This window comes from Lonchura striata, chromosome Z (genome assembly GCF_046129695.1).
Source record: "Lonchura striata isolate bLonStr1 chromosome Z, bLonStr1.mat, whole genome shotgun sequence".
Classification (NCBI taxonomy): domain Eukaryota; kingdom Metazoa; phylum Chordata; class Aves; order Passeriformes; family Estrildidae; genus Lonchura; species Lonchura striata.
The window spans coordinates 6,503,585-6,522,346 of NC_134642.1; positions in this window are offsets into that span (position 1 = coordinate 6,503,585).

Here is an 18,762-nt window from a genome sequence, read left to right on the forward strand (position 1 = left end):
TCTTCCTTCTCATTTAAGAACCCTCCCTTCCACCTAAATCTCCCACAATCACAGCAGTGGTAAAATTGTGTACACAAAATTGACAATAGTTTTCCTGCCTGACTTTCCTTTTTGAAACACAATACTTCTCTGATGTAAAAAGAAATCTACAATTATGTTTAGGAAACAAAATTGTGTTTATATATTTCCTGAATTCTGTTTTAACAGTACCATAATTTCTAAGTCTGAAACATCAAGATTAACTTACAGGTTGCCATGACAACACATTCCCCAGACAGATTCAGTTAAATATAGAGAAGAACTGAGGAGAACAAAGAGCAATCTGCAGATAATTCTTTTAATTCCAAACCAGAACTACCTATTCCAGGATTATTCTGTCTGCATAGTCCTGAATTTAATAGCAGTTAAACCACTCAGTTGAACTGAATCAGCTTCCACTTCTATTGTTTATTAAATCTCTTTGTTTTAATAGAACCTTTATTTGCAAGCCCAAAAACAGCACCACAGTCTAATTTTGCCTGTTCTTTGGACTTTCTGTATCCTGTTTTCCCATCTGGCATATTCTGTATTTGCTATAGTACACTCTCATTTTTTAAACTTCTGTGGGAAGCAGGTTCTAGGTTATACCCTGTAAAAACCATTTCACCTTTATATTAATTGAACAATAATATCTAGAGTGAATATGCCCTACAAATGTGCCCTGCAAATATGCCAATAACTTAATGGGTTTTTCAAGCTGTCACTGTGGACTATGCAGAGTGTATGTTATAGGTACAGAAGTGAGTAAAGGAAAAGAAGCAGAAACTGTGTGTTCTATGTTCCATATTTTACATTTTATACAACATGACGTTAGATAGCTGACATTAAAATAGAAGCAGTTTTATTGTAAAGAGTCCTCAGCAGCTTTCTGAAGTGTTGGATGTCTAGTGGATTCACACAAAATACACTGCTACAGCAAATGATGGCACACATGCTGTCTAAAGATCTAGAGTTCACCACCTTCTTTACAGCATATGCCCAAGACAAACACTTCACCTTTTCTCTTTGTTGAGTAAGTTGCAGTGTTTGAACTGTTACTCTCCAGAGCAATTATCCTTTTCCTGACATAATCAGGCCATGAACTTGATTATATCTTATTATTGTGGTCTTTTCCCTCCTATATCCCCTTCCCGGTTTTCCTGAACACAAGATTCTCAAAACACCAGGCAAAACCACAGAAGCAGAAGCAGCAAAGCAAATAAGCAAGTTTGAAAGAAACTGTAGAACACAATGATGAGTATTAAATTATTATTGTTTAACATAATAATTATTAAAATTTTCCTTGTGCCCAGCAGAAACCAAACCAACAGTGTTAACTAAGAAGCAATATTCTGTTGCCCTGCCAGGCCATATACATCCCCAAAGCCTGGGGACGACTTTTTGCTTTCCTCTTCACAAATTCTAATCCTAAATAGAGGCAATGATAAAAGCATCCAGGAAAGTATGTGGGAAAGCATCCAGGAGCTTGTTATAATCCATTGTTCCAGTACTTCTTCTTTTTCATTTTTATAGAGAACTGAAAGCTACCAGTGACCATCAGATTCATTTCTAGAAGGCCTTTTGTCCAATATCTGCACAACCTGGAACTGCCATTGACCAAACCAACAAGATTTCTCTCCTGTGTTTCAGCATATTTAGAGTATAGATAGCACACAATATAATTTTTTCCCTAGAAGGTCAGGGTCATGCTGGAATGCACTGGACATACACTTCTGTTGCTTGCTTATTGACATCTAAACATTTTGTCCTTAAATTACCTAAATATTGAGATACTATTAATATATTTATGAAGCCCAAAATAACATTTTTGTGTAGGCACATCAGTTTACTGAAATAGTGATTTGAATCTATATAATTGGTGTTTAATGTGTTTTCAAGATTTGCTATCAAAGTCTGAGCCACAAATTCAAGCTACAGAATCCAATTTAACATTGTAGACATGTCATGTTTTATTAAGTTGTGCCGCGCTCCCGCCCCGGTTCCCTTTTTCTCCACCCCGGCTAGCTCTCAGTCTGGGGCGAGAGTGGGCGATGGAGGCACCCTCCGCCGCTCCCAGCTGGGGTTTGGAGAGTGCCTTCGTGGGTCCCGGGCAGCGCTAGCAAGCCTCACGGTGGTAAATGAAGAGCGGATCCTGCTGGGGGCTAAGTCCGAGTTTATTGTAGCCCAACGGGGCCAAATATCCTAGAACGGTGCCAGCCAACAGGAACAAGCACAAGGTGCTTGCACTGGCTTATAAACTGTAAGGGAGGGGTATCCAATGACCAATGGGGATAGGGATAGGGGGTGGCTCCGGGATGGGGGGATATGATGGAGTCCAATGGGGGAAAGATATGGGGGGAGCCCCAGGTCCTCGCCCAATCACCCAGTGCCCTGAGTAGAAGCTTCTGGATGGATGTGAAGGGGCACTGAGTGATAGACAAGGCACCCGGGGGGGGGTAAAATGCCTCTTTCAGGGTGATGGATAGATACTGGGAAGGTGGGAAGGGAGGACAAGGCGGGAAAACTGGGGATAAACCAAGTTGCACACGGGGGTACAAAGGAATAAACCAATACATAATACAGGGATAATAAAACATACAAATAACGCAACTCCACAAAGTTGTCAAACTTAAGTTCACTATCCTCTCTGATAGACTCTTAAAATGTTTCATTATTATGCTAGAGATTTGCTTCTTATTTTAATATTGAAATTGTAAAAATTCAGCTTCTAGCCACTGAATCCCATTATTCCTTTGTTCTATAAGCTCCCTAATGTCCCTTTTCTGCATTAGTACAAGTCACCCCTAAGTTTTCTCTGATAATAAGAATTAACTGAGCATCTCAGGCCTGTTTTCCTGTCTTAGACCTATAGTAGTTTTAAGTGAACTACTTAAGTGAAGTCAACTACTTCACACTGTAATCCTTCTCTTTAGTCATCCTAATTTTGGATTTGCATTTCTGTTCTCCAGAGTGTTCTTCAGCTTCAGATATGTGTCAAAGACAGGGCTGGAGCACCTCTCCTATGAAAAAAGGCTGCAAGAGCAGGGGTTGTTCAGCCTGGAGGCAGAAGACTCCAAGAGGATCTTACAGCAGTTTTCTAGTGCCTAAGGAGCCTGTGGCTCTCGCTTGCTCCGTCATGGGGATCGTCTACGCCGGCTAGCTTATCCCCTTCAGGTGACCGGAGGGAGCTACGAGTGTGGCTGCCCCCAGCTCCTGTCTCAGAGCACTGGGTGGCAGTGATTGCCTCGGCGTGGGTGACGAGGGCACAGCAAAGCTATGAAGACCCAAAGCAAAGGAATAGGGAGCGGACACCTGTATGAGGTCTGCAGAGCCTTTATTCTCCCAAACCGGGGCAGTGACAGATGTCCAACAACCTGGGGTCTGACAGGGGGTTATAAAGGGTGTGGGCGTGAGCGGGATGAACACAGAACAGCCAATAGAAAGGGATTACCTCACTGCAGGGGGCCAATGAGGAGAACTTAGGGAGGGGAAAGGCTTCCAGGGTCCAATACTGACAAGAACAGGGATGATTGACATCGAACATTCTAGAAGAAAATGGGGGTGGTTTCAGGGATTGACAGGGAGAGGGGGCAGTACAACTTGGACTGACAGGGGTATTTTTAGGTACAGAGGGAGATTGACAACCCTGTGGCGGGAAAACTTTGTGGGCAGCAAATGGGGAAAAACCATTCTAGGGAGGAATAGGGGACACATGGAACATACCAACATGACCTATCTAACAACCAATTTCTAACTTAATTATCGAAACCTTATAAATCCTTGTGAAAACTGTCACACCACCACAGGAGCCCACGGGAAAGCTGGGGAAAAGACTTTTTCAAAAACAGAACAAACAGCAAGTAAGAGATCTCTCTTAAGGAAAAATCCAAGGGAATCCCATCCTCTTGGTGAGTCTCTGCAGCTCTTTGTAGTATGTTTGTCAGCGCCTCTAAACTACCAGCAGCTGACTACTTTGAATAAAATCCCCATTTAGGACAGCTGTGTTCCCCAGTGGCAGAAGATTGCTCCTCAGCAGACATACACTACATTTCCTCTCTAAAGCTGGCAACTAAAGATGTGCTTTCATATGTATAACCTAATCCTGAGCCTAAATGTACTGCACATTTTTCAAATGCTCAGTTCATGTTCTTTCCTCTAAGGAGTCTCCTATGCACATTTGTATTCAATTTATAAATGTTTTTTTGTAAATTACTGGGGTTTTGATTTTAACAATTCCATTGGCCCTTGAACACAAGCCATTTCTGAGAACCTTACATGTTCTGTAAACTGGTGGCTTTTTCAGTTTCAACTACACCACAGTGAAAGAATAGCAGCAATACTTTTTTGAGAAATGCATTTTTCCTTAGCCAAGGTCTGGGTTTACTGAAGTCCTAAACCAAGCTTAGCAATCTTGTTAAATTACTAATAGAAAGGAGTAATAAATTTAAGTAAGCACCTAAGGCTGCATGAATTAAAACAGCTCACAGCTGATGGAGATTCTGCATAAGGAAGAAGCAAGCTTCATATATTTCAGTCATCTAGAATTTTTAGAGGCTTTGCTTTTTTGTTAATGAAGATTTCAGACCATGGAATTTCACTCAAGGTTGTTGAACTGCTACATCACCACAAAATACTGTTGTTTTATCCATTAGTTAATCTAAATCTCATTTTCTCATTTTAATACAAATGGAGTTTTAACACAGATTAGAAATTTGGCAGGTATGCACCAGCCCTAACATAATTTAAAAATACTTCTTGTGCTTTATCAGCACATGATGTTTTCAGATACTGCTTCAACGAAGATAGTAATGACTTAAAAAAGGAATGCACTCCATATTTTGTTCAGAGATGGTATTAAGAGGCAGCCATAAAATTGCAAACAAGACTTCCTTTGGAATTTTTTTTAGCAACTGAAGTTTAGCAAAATTGAAGCAAGTTTGTCTTCCCAAGACACAGTTTAAAAGAAGCTGGGAAAAATGCTTTGACTACACAGCTTTAAAATCTAGCTTTCAAAAAGAAAATGCTATAGATAGGACATTACACATATTTAAAATTAATAACTCTCAGAAACAGAAAGCTGATTTGGAACACAGCAGTTCAAAAACGTAATGAATAATGACGAAGAGCTGAACATGGACACTACAAAAATCAAACACCAACTTCTCAAAAATCTGTATACTAGCTATATTTATGCTGTAAACCACATGTGAAATGTGCATGGTCTATGAAAGTCACAGCCATCTTAAATTAAGTACAACACCATACTATGCAGTACAATGCAATATGTGCAATACATACATTTCACTTTTTGGTGTCAGGAATTCCACAGCAAGATTTATGTGGCAGAAATTTTGTTTTTATAGAACTTCATTATTATTTGTGTAAAAAAATAAATGGAAAGGCTTTTAAAAATTGTTTTAAAACACTCCTGAACATGGTCTCCCCATTAGGCTTCACTATACAATCCAACTTCTGAGAAGATACAGTTAAAGAGCACTGGCATTAAAAGAGAACTTTGTACTCATTTGTATCAGTGTCTCCAGTAGGCAGTCTAATCCAGATGGTATAAATACAAATTAAATACTAGACCGAATAAAATGAGCATAACACAAAATTTATGGGGTGGGGAGAAAGGGGGTGGGGATGGGGGATCACTGTAGCAGTTCATTATACTGAATGTGGGACAAATGGCATTCAGAAATTGCTACAAGGGATGACAAACTTATGATAGTGAGGCATAAAAGCAGCAGTGATTATCTGATTATTTGAAAAGCTTTGGACTTTCTGTATCTTGTTTTTATTTTCTGAGTGTTAATGTGGGGAGTATAACAGATGGGTATGCACTAGCCTACATCTTACTCTACCATTGCAGTTCTGGGATGCTAGTATATGGGAGGAAAAGTAACCCAGTGGTTTGGTTGATTCCAGAGACAGAGGTTCAGCTGAGTACCTAAACCAATACCAATATCACAAGTGCTATTCAATGAAATACATTCATAACATACAAAACATGCAACTCCACACGATGTGACACCATTCAATCCTGAGCCTTATAGCACCATCCAAGACAGTACCGTGCCAATACTCATGGAATATGTACCCCACAAGTCACTGAGCACAAAATAAAACACCTCACAGTCCAATAAATAACAGGCAATGCCATACACACATAACAATTTCATACATGCCATATATACCATGACACAAAATGCAGTACAACACACGATTTGTGCAATGTAATACAAGGCCATATCATGTAGTACAATGCACTATATGCAATACATACAAACAGTATTATGCCATACAGTACAAATACAGAGAATTCCAAATACAGCACAAAATACAACTCAATCCATTAGGATACAACACCCACAAGACTAAGAATCTAAGACAATAAATACCATACAACACAGTCCAATATGATGTACAATTCATTAGCATACATGCTGTGTGGGGTATGTATTTTAAAAAATTAAAATATTTATATATACTTAGTGAAGATATATTGCGTGATTTGCACAAAACTTATTTTATGTAGCCCTGAAAGCTGGAATATTAAATGTCTGTATAGCAATCAGAAAATACAAAAACATAATAATGTATTCTACACAAGAGATGGTAAAATATCAGGAAAATAATGGATTCTAAAATTCAAAAGAAATGTTCTGAATGTTAAGTCTGAATGTCTCCTGACATAATTTTGAACCATTTCCACACTGTTACTGGGAAGTCTCAGGAAAGTACAGATCTGTCAGTCTAACCTCAGTGCCTAGAAAAATTATAAAGATTGTACTGTGTGCTTCTGACAACAGGAATTGCAATCAACAGGAACAGTCAGCATAAGTCCACAAAGGGAAAGCCCTGTCTCACTAACCTGGGACAAGGCCACCTGTCCTGTGGGTGAAGAGACAGGGGTGGACATGGCATTTATAGATTTTTGTAAACCTTTGATACTGTTCCTTACAGCATCTTGGATAAGATGCCCATCTGTGAGATGATCAGGCGCATATTACATTAGGTGAGGAAATGGCCTATGACATTTGGAAGCATTTCATTGCCAGGAGGGTATGGCTAAACACTATAACAGACATCCTAGTGAGGTTTTTGATACCTGAGAGTACCTTAAAAAGAGGTATTTGGACAATGTCTTCACAATGTCCTTCAATTTTTGATCAACCCCAGGCACACATCACATTCTATTGAACTGTATGCATTTTACAGTTTGGTATTACATTTTGTGCAACAGTTTCATTAGTATTGTAATGTTTGTTGTTTTAATTTTTCTTTTATTTTGTATTGTGCTACGTGTTGGATGTGTTGTATGGTAGTTTGTATCACATTGTGCAGTGTGGACTGCATTGGGTGTGACATGGATGCATTGTGATGTGTTGTATTGTATTGGGATTTTTTTCACACTGCATTCTATTTTGCCTGCTGTATTGAACATACTGTATTTTTACATATTATATTTCCCATTGTGCCTTTTATAGTTTTGCATTGTAGATCATTTTGCATTGTGTACAGTAATATTGTGCCATATAGCATTTGTTGTATGGTTTCTTCCACTCTACTTCATGCATTTTATTTATTATATGGCTTATGCTGTGCAATCATTAGTTTGGTATTGTACTGTAGTATTGTTCAATGATTTTGCATTGTAGTGAACCCTCCATCACAGCTCTGGCACCATGCATCATACACAGCAGGGTCACACACACAGCACCTCTGGGAACCATCACTGCTGAGCACAGGCAGCCAGCTGGCTGGTCCTGCTGCTGTTCCAGATCCCTGCAAGGACAACTGCTGGTGTCCATCACCATCTGCCCATTGCCTCCAACAAAAACCTTCCCATAGTGTGTGTCTGTGTATGGGAAGCATTCCAGTTACCTTATTTGTAAAGTATTGTGTTTTGCAATGCCTTGTATTCTGAATTGTAAAGTCTGGCATTTCCTGTTTGGTACAGCATCATAAAATTACAGGATGGTTTGAGTCAGAAGAGATCTTAAAGATCATATATACCCAAACACCCTGCTGTGGACAGGGACAGCTTTCACTAGGCCAGGTTGATCAAAGCCCCATCAAACCCAGGCTTGAACACTCCAAAGGATGGAGCATCACAGCTCCTCTGGGCAACTCCTGACAGTGCCTCTCCAACCTCACAGTAAAGAATTTCTTCCTAATACATCCTGTACACTGACTCATTTTAAGGCCATTCTACCTCATCCTTTTACTTCATGGAAAGAAGTCCCACTTCTCTTTCTTATAGGTTTCCTTCAGGTACTGGAAGGCTGCACTTAGGTCTCACCAAATCCTTCCTCTTTCCAGGCTAGAAAAACCCAGTTCTCTCAACCTTTCCTCACAGGAGAAGTGCTCCATCTTCTCATCAAAGTAGTGATTTTCCCCTGGACTCACTCCAGCAGTTCCATGTCCTCCCTGTGCTGGGACCCCAGGGCTGATGCAGGGTTCCAGGTGGGCTCTCAGCAGAGCAGAGCAGAGGGGCAGAATCCCCTCCCTCCCCTGCTGCCCACGCTGCTCTGGATGCAGCCCAGGACACCTTTGGCTTTCTGGGCTGGGAGTGCCCATGGCTGGGTCATGTCCAGCCTCTCACGCACAGCACCCCCAAGTCCTTCTCCCCAGGGCTGCTCTCCATCTGCTCATCCCCAGTCTGTGTTGGTACTTGGGGTTGCCCTAACCCAGGTGTAGCACCTTGAACTTTGTCTTATTAAATATAGTAATTTTTGGTATTTATTGTCCAGTTTGTACTGCAAGCATCATGGGTATTATTTTTGTTGTTGATATTATATGTATTGCATTGTGTTCTCTACCTTTTAATGCATTGTGTTCTATATTTTTATTGTCCTTTGTATTGTGTTATACTTTGGGTTGTACTGAACATCTTACTGTGCACTCTATGTGTGGCGAGGCCTGGTATTTGTTTTATTGTGCAGGATCATATGTATTGTACTGTATGTTGTGTTTCATGGTATATAACAGTATTCATTCCATTGTATAACATATAATTTTATCCATTCTACAGTGTTTATTGTTCACTTCTTTGGGTCTGTTATGTATTGCATTGTGCATAGTTCTTTTTTCTTTTGTATATACATTTATTATACTTTAGGATGGTACTCTAGGTTTTATATTTTAGGTATTGTGCATGTTGTATTCTATAGTTTGTATTGCTTGACTTGGATTACCTGTATTGTATGCTATGGTATGTGTGGCATCATAGTATCACAGAGAGAGTGATGTGAACAGGTCAGAAACAAAGTTCAAACGTAAGGGTAAAGGAAAGCATTTAACTTCCAGGCAGATTTTTTATAAGTAGTTATATCTTTAACTGAGTCCTGTTTCAAAATAAAGGCAGCTAAACATATTTCATTGGCTGTATAATTTAACTTTCAATCAAAGAGAGCTTTTCACTTTTTATTCCAAGGTAATAGCAGCAGCTTTTAACCTCCACCAGACAGCTGGCCAGTATTTCCAATGGACAATAAAAGCAAAGCACAACACTCATTCCTTTACTCAAAATTATAAGGAGACTAAGGGAGCATGGCCTCAGGAAGGTACTCCTATACTGTCAGTACTTAGTGCCCAGGCTCTCCTAGGCTTCCATTGGTTGCTCAGTTAAGGTACCTTACCAAAAACATTTTGCATAAGTGAATAATGATGGACCCATCTGCAGGATTGCTAGAATTCTAGTACAGCATGGGTTGACACTAAATGTATCAAACTAAATAGATGTCTGAATCATGGCCCAGCTGAGTGCTGGGAAGGAAGGTCTGAAGTCAGTTGTTTCCTTTTATTCATTCTTTGGTATAACTAAAGATGAACTGAATTTTGCTTTAATAGCAGCTATCTGTGTCACACATACTCTAACCTGATTAAATAGAATTGTCTTGGGTCCTGATTTGATTATTTTGTCTCCAGAGTTATTTATGAAACAGAAGTAAATTTTATATTTTATTCAGTTAAAATTAATAAAAGATATGCAACAGCTTTTTAGAAAAAAACGTTTTACAAATTAAAAAAATATAACCTTGATATGCCATAACACTGATATCTAATACTCTACTATTTGTTATTGTCCCATTCTATTGAATGGCAACATTTAATATGTCACTAGCTATTCTAATTTTCTTCTGTAAAGCAGAATGCTCCAGGGGATTGAAAATATTAAAAAATATTTCATCACAGGAGGTTTTTTTATAGAAGTCTTTTATTTATCTTTTCCAAGACAGCCTCTTCTGCAATACAAACCACACAGACTAATCACTCTGGAGTGGTCATTACAATGAGCAATTCTGGCACCAGAGATACCTTATATTCTCTGCAAACATCATTAGTATTTGCAGGTTTCAGCAGCACATGAAATATGTTGTGGTTTTTATGAGACTATTAGGAATAAGTAGACAACTCAGCTTGCCAAATTTTACCACACTGAATTCTGACATGTAAATCCATAGCTGATGTGCCTACTATAATACAGAGATTTGACTGTTAAACTGAGTTATTTAAACTATTATTTCTTTTTTAAGTAGATGTGTAATTTACAGAGCTGAAAAAAAATTCTACAGAATTCAAGTAATCTGCTTGGCGCCATTTTGATAGTGATATTCATATGTTTGAGACCACCCACTTTGCTGTCTATTCAGTGGTGTTGAGAGTTGTGTCACACAATGGTCAATGTCAAGTAGAAGTGAGCACATAAGAACATTAGAAGGTGTAGTGTGTGAAACTTCAATTACATTTCTAATAAGATTCAAAAGCAAGTTTTGGGAAGACCTCTAGCTAGGTTCCTACTGCATGCCCCACCAAATAATTTCAACTTGGTCTGTTGGCAAAGCTCACTCAACTAGTAGTAGAGCTGAGTTTACTCAGCCACACCAGTGAGCCAGTTTTAGATGCTAAAGCCAAACAGCACAAAATTTCTGACAGCTAACACATAAGCATAAGCTACCCATACACATGAACAGGTGACAGCTGATTCTTTACCTGGTATCAGAAATACAGATTCAATAATTTTAATGTAATTTAAGTGGATGCCTTTGAAAAATCAGAAAATAGTATTTGACATTGAATTTAATTATATCTCTTCTCAGCTAGGGTTGGGAGTTTGTGGTTAGTCAGCAAAGCATGAGAACAAGCAAGAGCTGCACCAGGAAGGATTGTCTACATTACCTTTGTCTGAGAATCAAATGTGACTAAAAGGAAGTGAGTAATCAGCACAGCTTAACTGCTCTCAATATAAATAATTTTCCTAGGCTGTTGATGACTGTTGTTGAACTTCTGAACCTCTCTCTCATTTATCAACAGGCAAAGAGTTAAGCACTTATTTTGCTGGTTTATGTCTCAGTTTAGATACTTCACTCACCAAAAAAGATTTGACAGCAGCTGCTAGCTAACCATTAACAAGAGCAAGTCTGGGCTGACTTCTCTACTACACTGAAAGCAGTAGAGATGCAATGCCAAGATAAATCAGTTCTTGGAAGAAAATGAATGACAGCAATATGTGGCACCTTCTCACCAGTATGAAAATTATTTGGCCCAACCATTCATTTGTGTCCTCCTGAAAGAAACAGGAGTGAAGAGATACTACAGCAGTGCATTACAGTGGGGGTGCAGCATTCAGCCAGAGAGCCTAACAGGACTCTGCTTCTCATTCATGTCTAGAGGTCATGAGAAAAGCTTCGATTTTCTCATTTTTTTGTGCCAGACACCTGCAGAGCACCAGAAAAGATACTTTCACCCTTCACTTTTGTGCCTGGCAGCCTGCATAGCACATAGATCCACATAGGGTGCATACTGCTCCCACATCCAACTATACTAGCATGTTGGTATCAATGTCTTCTCAATTCTTAATTGTAAACTCAGATTAACAGAAGAACACTTCATTAATAAGATCCAAGGTAGAGGGGTAGCTGTGTTGTGCAACAAACAAGGGGCAATATCCCCTTATTTCAACTCTGAGAGAGAAAAATCAGCTGACAAATTTCTATGCTGTGTGCTGAAATAGGAAATGCTGATGCTCCTACATAAGCATACAGGGATAACAGACCTCATAAAATCTCCTGTGAGGACCCCTGGGTCTCTGACCACTCTGCTTGTCAGAGAGCCAAGTCCTCAGGAGCCGGATAGCTTAATGAAATCCTCCTCTCTGAAGGCAGGACGACTCACAGGCGGCTTTGTTTCCAAGAGGGTTTATTGAGGGAAAGCAAGTCAGGGAGCAAAGGGAAGACAACCTCTCCCGAACGGAGCTCGCTCTGAGAGCCCCGAACAGGGGGCGGAGTGGGGATTATAACTGGGACAAGAGAGGGAGGGTCCAGGTATGAAACGTCCAATGAGGGAAGGCTTCAGGGGCGAAGTCAGGGTTGAGTGACCGGGTTACAACCAATGAGGGTAAGGGGAAGGAGTGGCTTCAGGGAAGGAACCAATGGGGATACAAAGAACAAAGAACTTTCTAGAACCAAGGGATGACAGACATACTGATTGACAAGGGGAAGGGATAACAAAAAGATTGACAACAGGGGAGGCGGGGAACTACACATTTGTCACCTCCCAGGGTAGTTCGGGGGGACAGTTTCCCAAGTCCCCTCCCACACTCCTGATTAAAGTTTGTATAAGGTACCCATTCTGGCCAGTCTCCTGGCTGTGCAGATATTGCAAAGGCTGAATCACCAAAATCCTGTTGGAGAAGGGAAAAAGTGAGTGACCTGCTACTGCATTTTGTAAGGGTGCACTGCCTGCCCCTGGGGATAGAAGGGCATAGTTTGCAGGAGGGAGAAAGCAGAAATGTTCAGAACTGCTTCTCATTGCAAGCAAAAAGCACCTCTTGTGTTATACAAGAAACTGGCAAGCAATGATTAAGGATAGACCCAAGGAATTAAATTACTGCACTTCCACGGGCAAGATCTCAAGGCCTCATAACACAAAGGAAGAAGATTTTAATAAAGAATGCACACTTGGATGATGTTCCGGAGAGCCCAGAAATATTTGCTTCAGTTCCAACTTTTTTGGACACTCTCAAGAAAGACAATAGCATAAGCTATTAGCCAACATGAAAACACAATAAAGAAAAATGAGATGCAGAAATGTGACAGTCATACAAATGAGTTAAGAATAGGAAAGATGAATAGGTTACAAGCTAACTGAGAGAAACAGCACTAATGAAGTTTTACCCACGAGGTCTGGCTTTCTCTTGAGACTTAATTTCAGCAAAAAACCCAAAACAACAGCAATACAAATATCAGTAATATAATGAGAAATGTTATATATATATATGTATATCAGAAATGTTATATATTTAAGACACTTAGATTCCTTTAACAATTTCAAAGTGCCTTGCACTTCCAGAGCCTGACTTCAAGCCTCATCAAGCTTACAGCAGATTTCAATTTCTGTGAAATTTCAAGCAGAAATACAATGCCCAGACTTCTTCCAGCTGAGCTTCCAGCTGAGCCTGGTACCCAGCTGAGAGTCAGGGTGTATGTCTACACCCAAAAGGGAGTGATGCTTCTCCCCAAGGTGTGAACAAGGGAGAGAGATGTAGATGAAATTTAAGTGCCAGGAGGAACTGTGTGTAGGCATTCATGACCATCAAGCATTGGAGAGCAGCTTGTCAGCACTGGGAGTGAGAGCAAACATCCCTGGACCTTCAGGGTGTGAGACATTGCCTCTGGCAATAAGTTATTGCCACCCCTCTTCACTGTGAGGCAAGTTTACCCTGGAAGCCAAACCACACCCTTCTGTCTGGTTCCTTCTCATGGTCAGAGGAACTATAACAGTGCTCAAAGATGTTTACACCAAGGTGTCACAACTGTGCAGCAAAAATGGATGCAAAGACACCCGCAAGAATATGTAGGGTTTTGCCCCTCATTGCACAGGCTCTCTTGGCTTGCCATCCAGGGTTTTGCTCTGTTACCATGGACTGGAGGCCAGCCACAGCACAGATTCCATCCTGCTAAGGGACAAAGGGAAACAGAAGAACTTTCTCAGACACTTCTTATTCCTTTCTAAATATAGGGCCCATATCCCCAGGGAAATGAAAGGCAAATAAAAACAACAGTGAAAGCTCATGAAACAAGCCTTTTCCTTTATTTGCCATACAGCTCATATTTTCATGCACTCCTACTCATGTGTGCTTTGGGAGGAAATACTAAGCAGAGGAGTAGAAACCAAAGGCATGGGCTGAACCATACCTGATGGACTAAGGCTAGTAGATATCTCTAGAAAAGGTTTAGCATGTTCATCTCTAGTTTCAGAGGAATTCTGTCAGAGTAGGATTACATCATACTTATGAATAAGCCCAGATTCTGCTTTCTATTTGTCCTGAAGAGCACAGATCACCCCTAAGATAACATTTTTATCGTGTTGAACTATTACTTGGGTGCCAAATTCTGAAATCTCAACTCAGAGTCATACTGTCTCTCTGATTTACTTTTAGGCATTGAGCTACACCTACAGTTTAGAGCAGCCAGCTTCCTGCATTAGAGTATTTACATTCCTGTGCAGAGCCCTTGGACCAGCTAAAATCATTACTGGCAGAGCCAGCTAACACTTTCACAGCACAGAAAGAAACACTCTGCACTTCAACAGGAACATGAGCATCCACAAACAATGAGTGAATTTTTTTCACTTGCATATTGGCCTGGGAGCGAGAACTCGAGTGGAAGTATTTTGAAAATTTCTCACAAAAACAGTGATAATCCTTACAAAGGTCTCACCTGCGTCCAAGAAATTCCTGTTTGCTGTCTTAAAGATTGTGATTGTGAGCAACAGTACAAGGGAAGGGAAGGGAAGGGAAGGGAAGGGAAGGGAAGGGAAGGGAAGGGAAGGGAAGGGAAGGGAAGGGAAGGGAAGGGAAGGGAAGGGAAGGGAAGGGAAGGGAAGGGAAGGGAAGGGAAGGGAAGGGAAGGGAAGGGAAGGGAAGGGAAGGGAAGGGAAGGGAAGGGAAGGGAAGGGAAGGGAAGGGAAGGGAAGGGAAAATTTCTTCGATGGGCAGAATAAAGTTGACAGGTCAGAAGAGCTAGGTGATCCAGGGTTGAAGAGGAAAGTTAAAGCTCCAAACACTGTCTGGTCTCCCTGTGCAACTCTGGTTTAAATTAGAACATAGGATTTTACTGCACTCTGAAGGTGACAGAGGCTCCTGAAAGGGAACTATTCTTTCATAAAGTAAAAATATTTGCTAGCCAACAGCAGTTTTCCAGTCCAGACAGAAGACATCATTTCCTGAATTGCTGTCTCAAAGAATAAATCTGGCACAAGAAGTTTCCACTGCCTTTTCTCTGGAGACATGTCCACAACTTCACTGAGCTGTACCTTGAATGCTTTTTCACAGAAGCCAACTGGAAGTGGTTGTGCTTAGCTGAGGAACAGTGCTCAGAAGCCTGAACTCGGGCAAAGGATGAAACAAACTGGTGTCAAAATTTTAAGTTCTGACCAGGACATAGTGTTAGGCTCAACATATTAAAAGCAGTCTGGGCAGAGAAAGAGTATGTACCAGGACAGAATAATTAAAATAATTAATGTAAGCAGCAACTCCTTTCTTTCTAAAAATATCAAAATATTTGTATCACAAAACTTTAAGCTGACTTAGCAGCTGAGGATGGCATCACACAAATGGTGTCCTAAGATGTACAAAGGGAGGACTGATAATATTATGCTGCTGAAATTTATGATTCTGTTTTAACAACGTCCATTAAAACAAAACCAAACAAAACTAAACAAAACAGACCCCTTGGGCAGAACAGAATGTAGAGCTCGGGTTAAACAAATATATAAACATATCACGTGGGGCTACACATGCTCTGGCAAGCAGCACCGGCCAAGGAAATGCCCAGCACTTGTGAAGCAATACAGCTGTGAAGGATTAGGCACTGTGCAGCAAAGAATACAACGCCATCCCATGCACAAAGCAGCAGCACTTGCTGTGGGGTCAGAGGGACTTTTCCAGTAGCCTGCAAGAAAATCAATTCATGAACACCCAACTGACTGCAGGAAAACGTGGTGCCGGAAATACTGGTAATAATACTAAAGAGGAGCTATGGAAATTGCAGTGAAAGCCAGAGCCAAGCTTCCTGAAACTAAGGATACAAGTTAAAAAAACACACAAGCCAAGCACATTGCAATCTGTTCTAGTACACTCTCAACGCACACTGGTAGTTAGAAAGCTGTTCTATGATTTTCAAACCAGGCACGTTGTTGTTTGTTACTGCTCTGTGCTTGGAAAGGAGCAGGCAGGGAGGTGATTTTTTCGGAAGGTGCCACAGAAAGCAGGTGATGCCAGGTTTGTGTTCAAGGAGGTGAAGGCAGACGGGGTGTACTGTGTTACAATGAGCCATCCAGCTGAAACCTGTATGGTGAACAAAAACCTCTCTGCCTCCAGGTGATTGCTGAAAAGCATATAAGGTTTCCTCAGCCGTGCCTGAGGAGGGCAAAGGAAACACATAAGAAATAAAGGATGCTATTCCTAATTAAGGAAGGGGGCATAAGGTATGTGCATAGGGATGGGTCTAGATTTCCCAGGAGATTTGAACAATCTCTGCAGACAAACCAGTCCTCCAAAACATTTATGTTGCTTCTCTGGTGATCCATACAAACAGCAGAGGTTACTTTAGGGCAATAAATGGGCGTAACTCAGATGTGCTGCCAAGGTATTCTTGCATTTAGGAACTAGGAAGAGGAACATGCAGGACTTCTTTCACCTGCCAGAGAGGGCTTGGAGGCAAGATAGATTTCCATCCTAGTTGAAATACATCCAAGAGAATCATAGCATAAAATAGAAAATATCATAGACCATCTTGCTTTCAACAGTGATAATTTAAAGAGTTTCTGTGTCCACTGCTTTTAAAATGTTGTTAGAAAGCCACAAATGAGATAGAACTACCTAACTGATATATTCCCTTTTGAACTATTTTCTAGTAATTATACAGGAATAAAATTTTCTTCTATGCCTAATAAGCAGTTAATTTTCTACAGACACTTTATGCATTAATGTGTCACAATTGTTGCTGTCCAACAACCATTTTAAATTACAGAGGAATAGTAAATCTCTCTTTTCCCTCTTCCTTATATTAGCAAGTTCCAATTTTCTACTTAGAAATATTTTTAAAGTAGCAGCCGTAAGAAAAACAAAACAACTGGTGCCTTTTAAACTTAAAATTTCCAGCTAATACAGTATTCTCCGGAGTGCTTCAGTTCTGTGGCTTTGAATGCCTTTCACATAGCAGAGATTAGTTACTGGACAGTGACTCACCATGACACTTGGCAGTAGCATGTTAGATTTTGTAATGGGAAGGGAAATGAAGACTTAATGTCAACTCCTTTGCTTTTTGCCTTTGCGTTATGCAATGAACCTCATTCTGCCACACTTCACACATGGCATTGTCTTTAAATGGGAGAATTATACCTTATGCTGAATTAAGAGATATCATAGTCATCATCAAAACTTTGTGGGATGAGCTTAAAAATCTCTAAAATAATTTATGCAAGGAATATCAGTTTCATACCCGAAGAACTAATGGCTCTCTATGTCCACACACCCATACACACAAAACGTTTACCCTCTTGGCTTATACAGGGAACTTTCTGTCAGGGGTCTAGCTCTAGTGATGCTCACAATCCCTGTGCCATACAGATGCCCCAAAGGATCACTCTCAATATTGCCCACTTTTTGACACTGATGAGACTGGACCCTCCTTTCTTCCTGTCTTTCCAGTTGTCACTGCAGTCCTTTACACAGAAGCCAAGGCTGCACAGAGTAGTGAGCTGTGTTTAACCCTTGCACTGGGACATGTTCTCAATTCTTCATTTTTTCACACATTTCTTGTGGACCTCCAGTGGTGCCAAGTGTGGGGAAAGAACATGTAGTAATGAATAACTTCCCTGCACCAAAATAAACTTGTTCATTTCAGCCCCATTTAGCAAGAGCACAGACTACACTGCTACAAGATTTCTCCCTTCAAGTGAGCCTCTGATTTTCTAGGAATGAAGAGAATTTATTCTGTTTCTTTTCTATATTTAAGGTTCCTATATATACAGTAAACTGAAGCAGCCCCCAATAAGTTTTTCATTTTCCATTTTATTTATCTAAGAAATAAAAAACTGCCAATGCAACACCACCCTTTTTCCAGAGAAGAAATTAACTTCTCAGAGTTACTTCTGTTACTAGCAGCTAAGCAGAACCTGATCTTTAATTCAGGCAGGAAATCTGATGAAAGACATGCAAGGCCTGCGTTCTCCTCCTATATCCATTTAATGTATACATATGTGCATATTGGTATTATTCATGGATTTCTGGGGTTTATAAGGGATTTTTTATTGGTCTAAAGACAAATTTTTCCTCTGCATGTAACATTCATCAGCAGGGCTGTTATTGCCAAGATCATGGGTTAAAATCTGTGGCCTGTGCAAATATGCATATAGTTTACAATCCATTTTCTTGTAAAGATTCCCAATAGAGCATTTCCATGTCAGAGACAAATATCTGAACAATACCAGAGACCTACACTTAAGTCTGATTCTATCTTGTTGTAAAGGATGTTAGGCAACCTGAGGAAAATAAGAAAAGGCACTCATGAGTCTCCACTAACACAGGATCCTTTGAGGATCATTTGTTATTTGCTTTAAGGGCCACAGAGGCTGAGAACTAGAAAGCCAAACTTGGGCTACAACCAGTCAAAAATTTCTTAATAAAATTGATGTTTTAGAGGCTTTTTGAAACAAACAAAAAAAAATAAACAA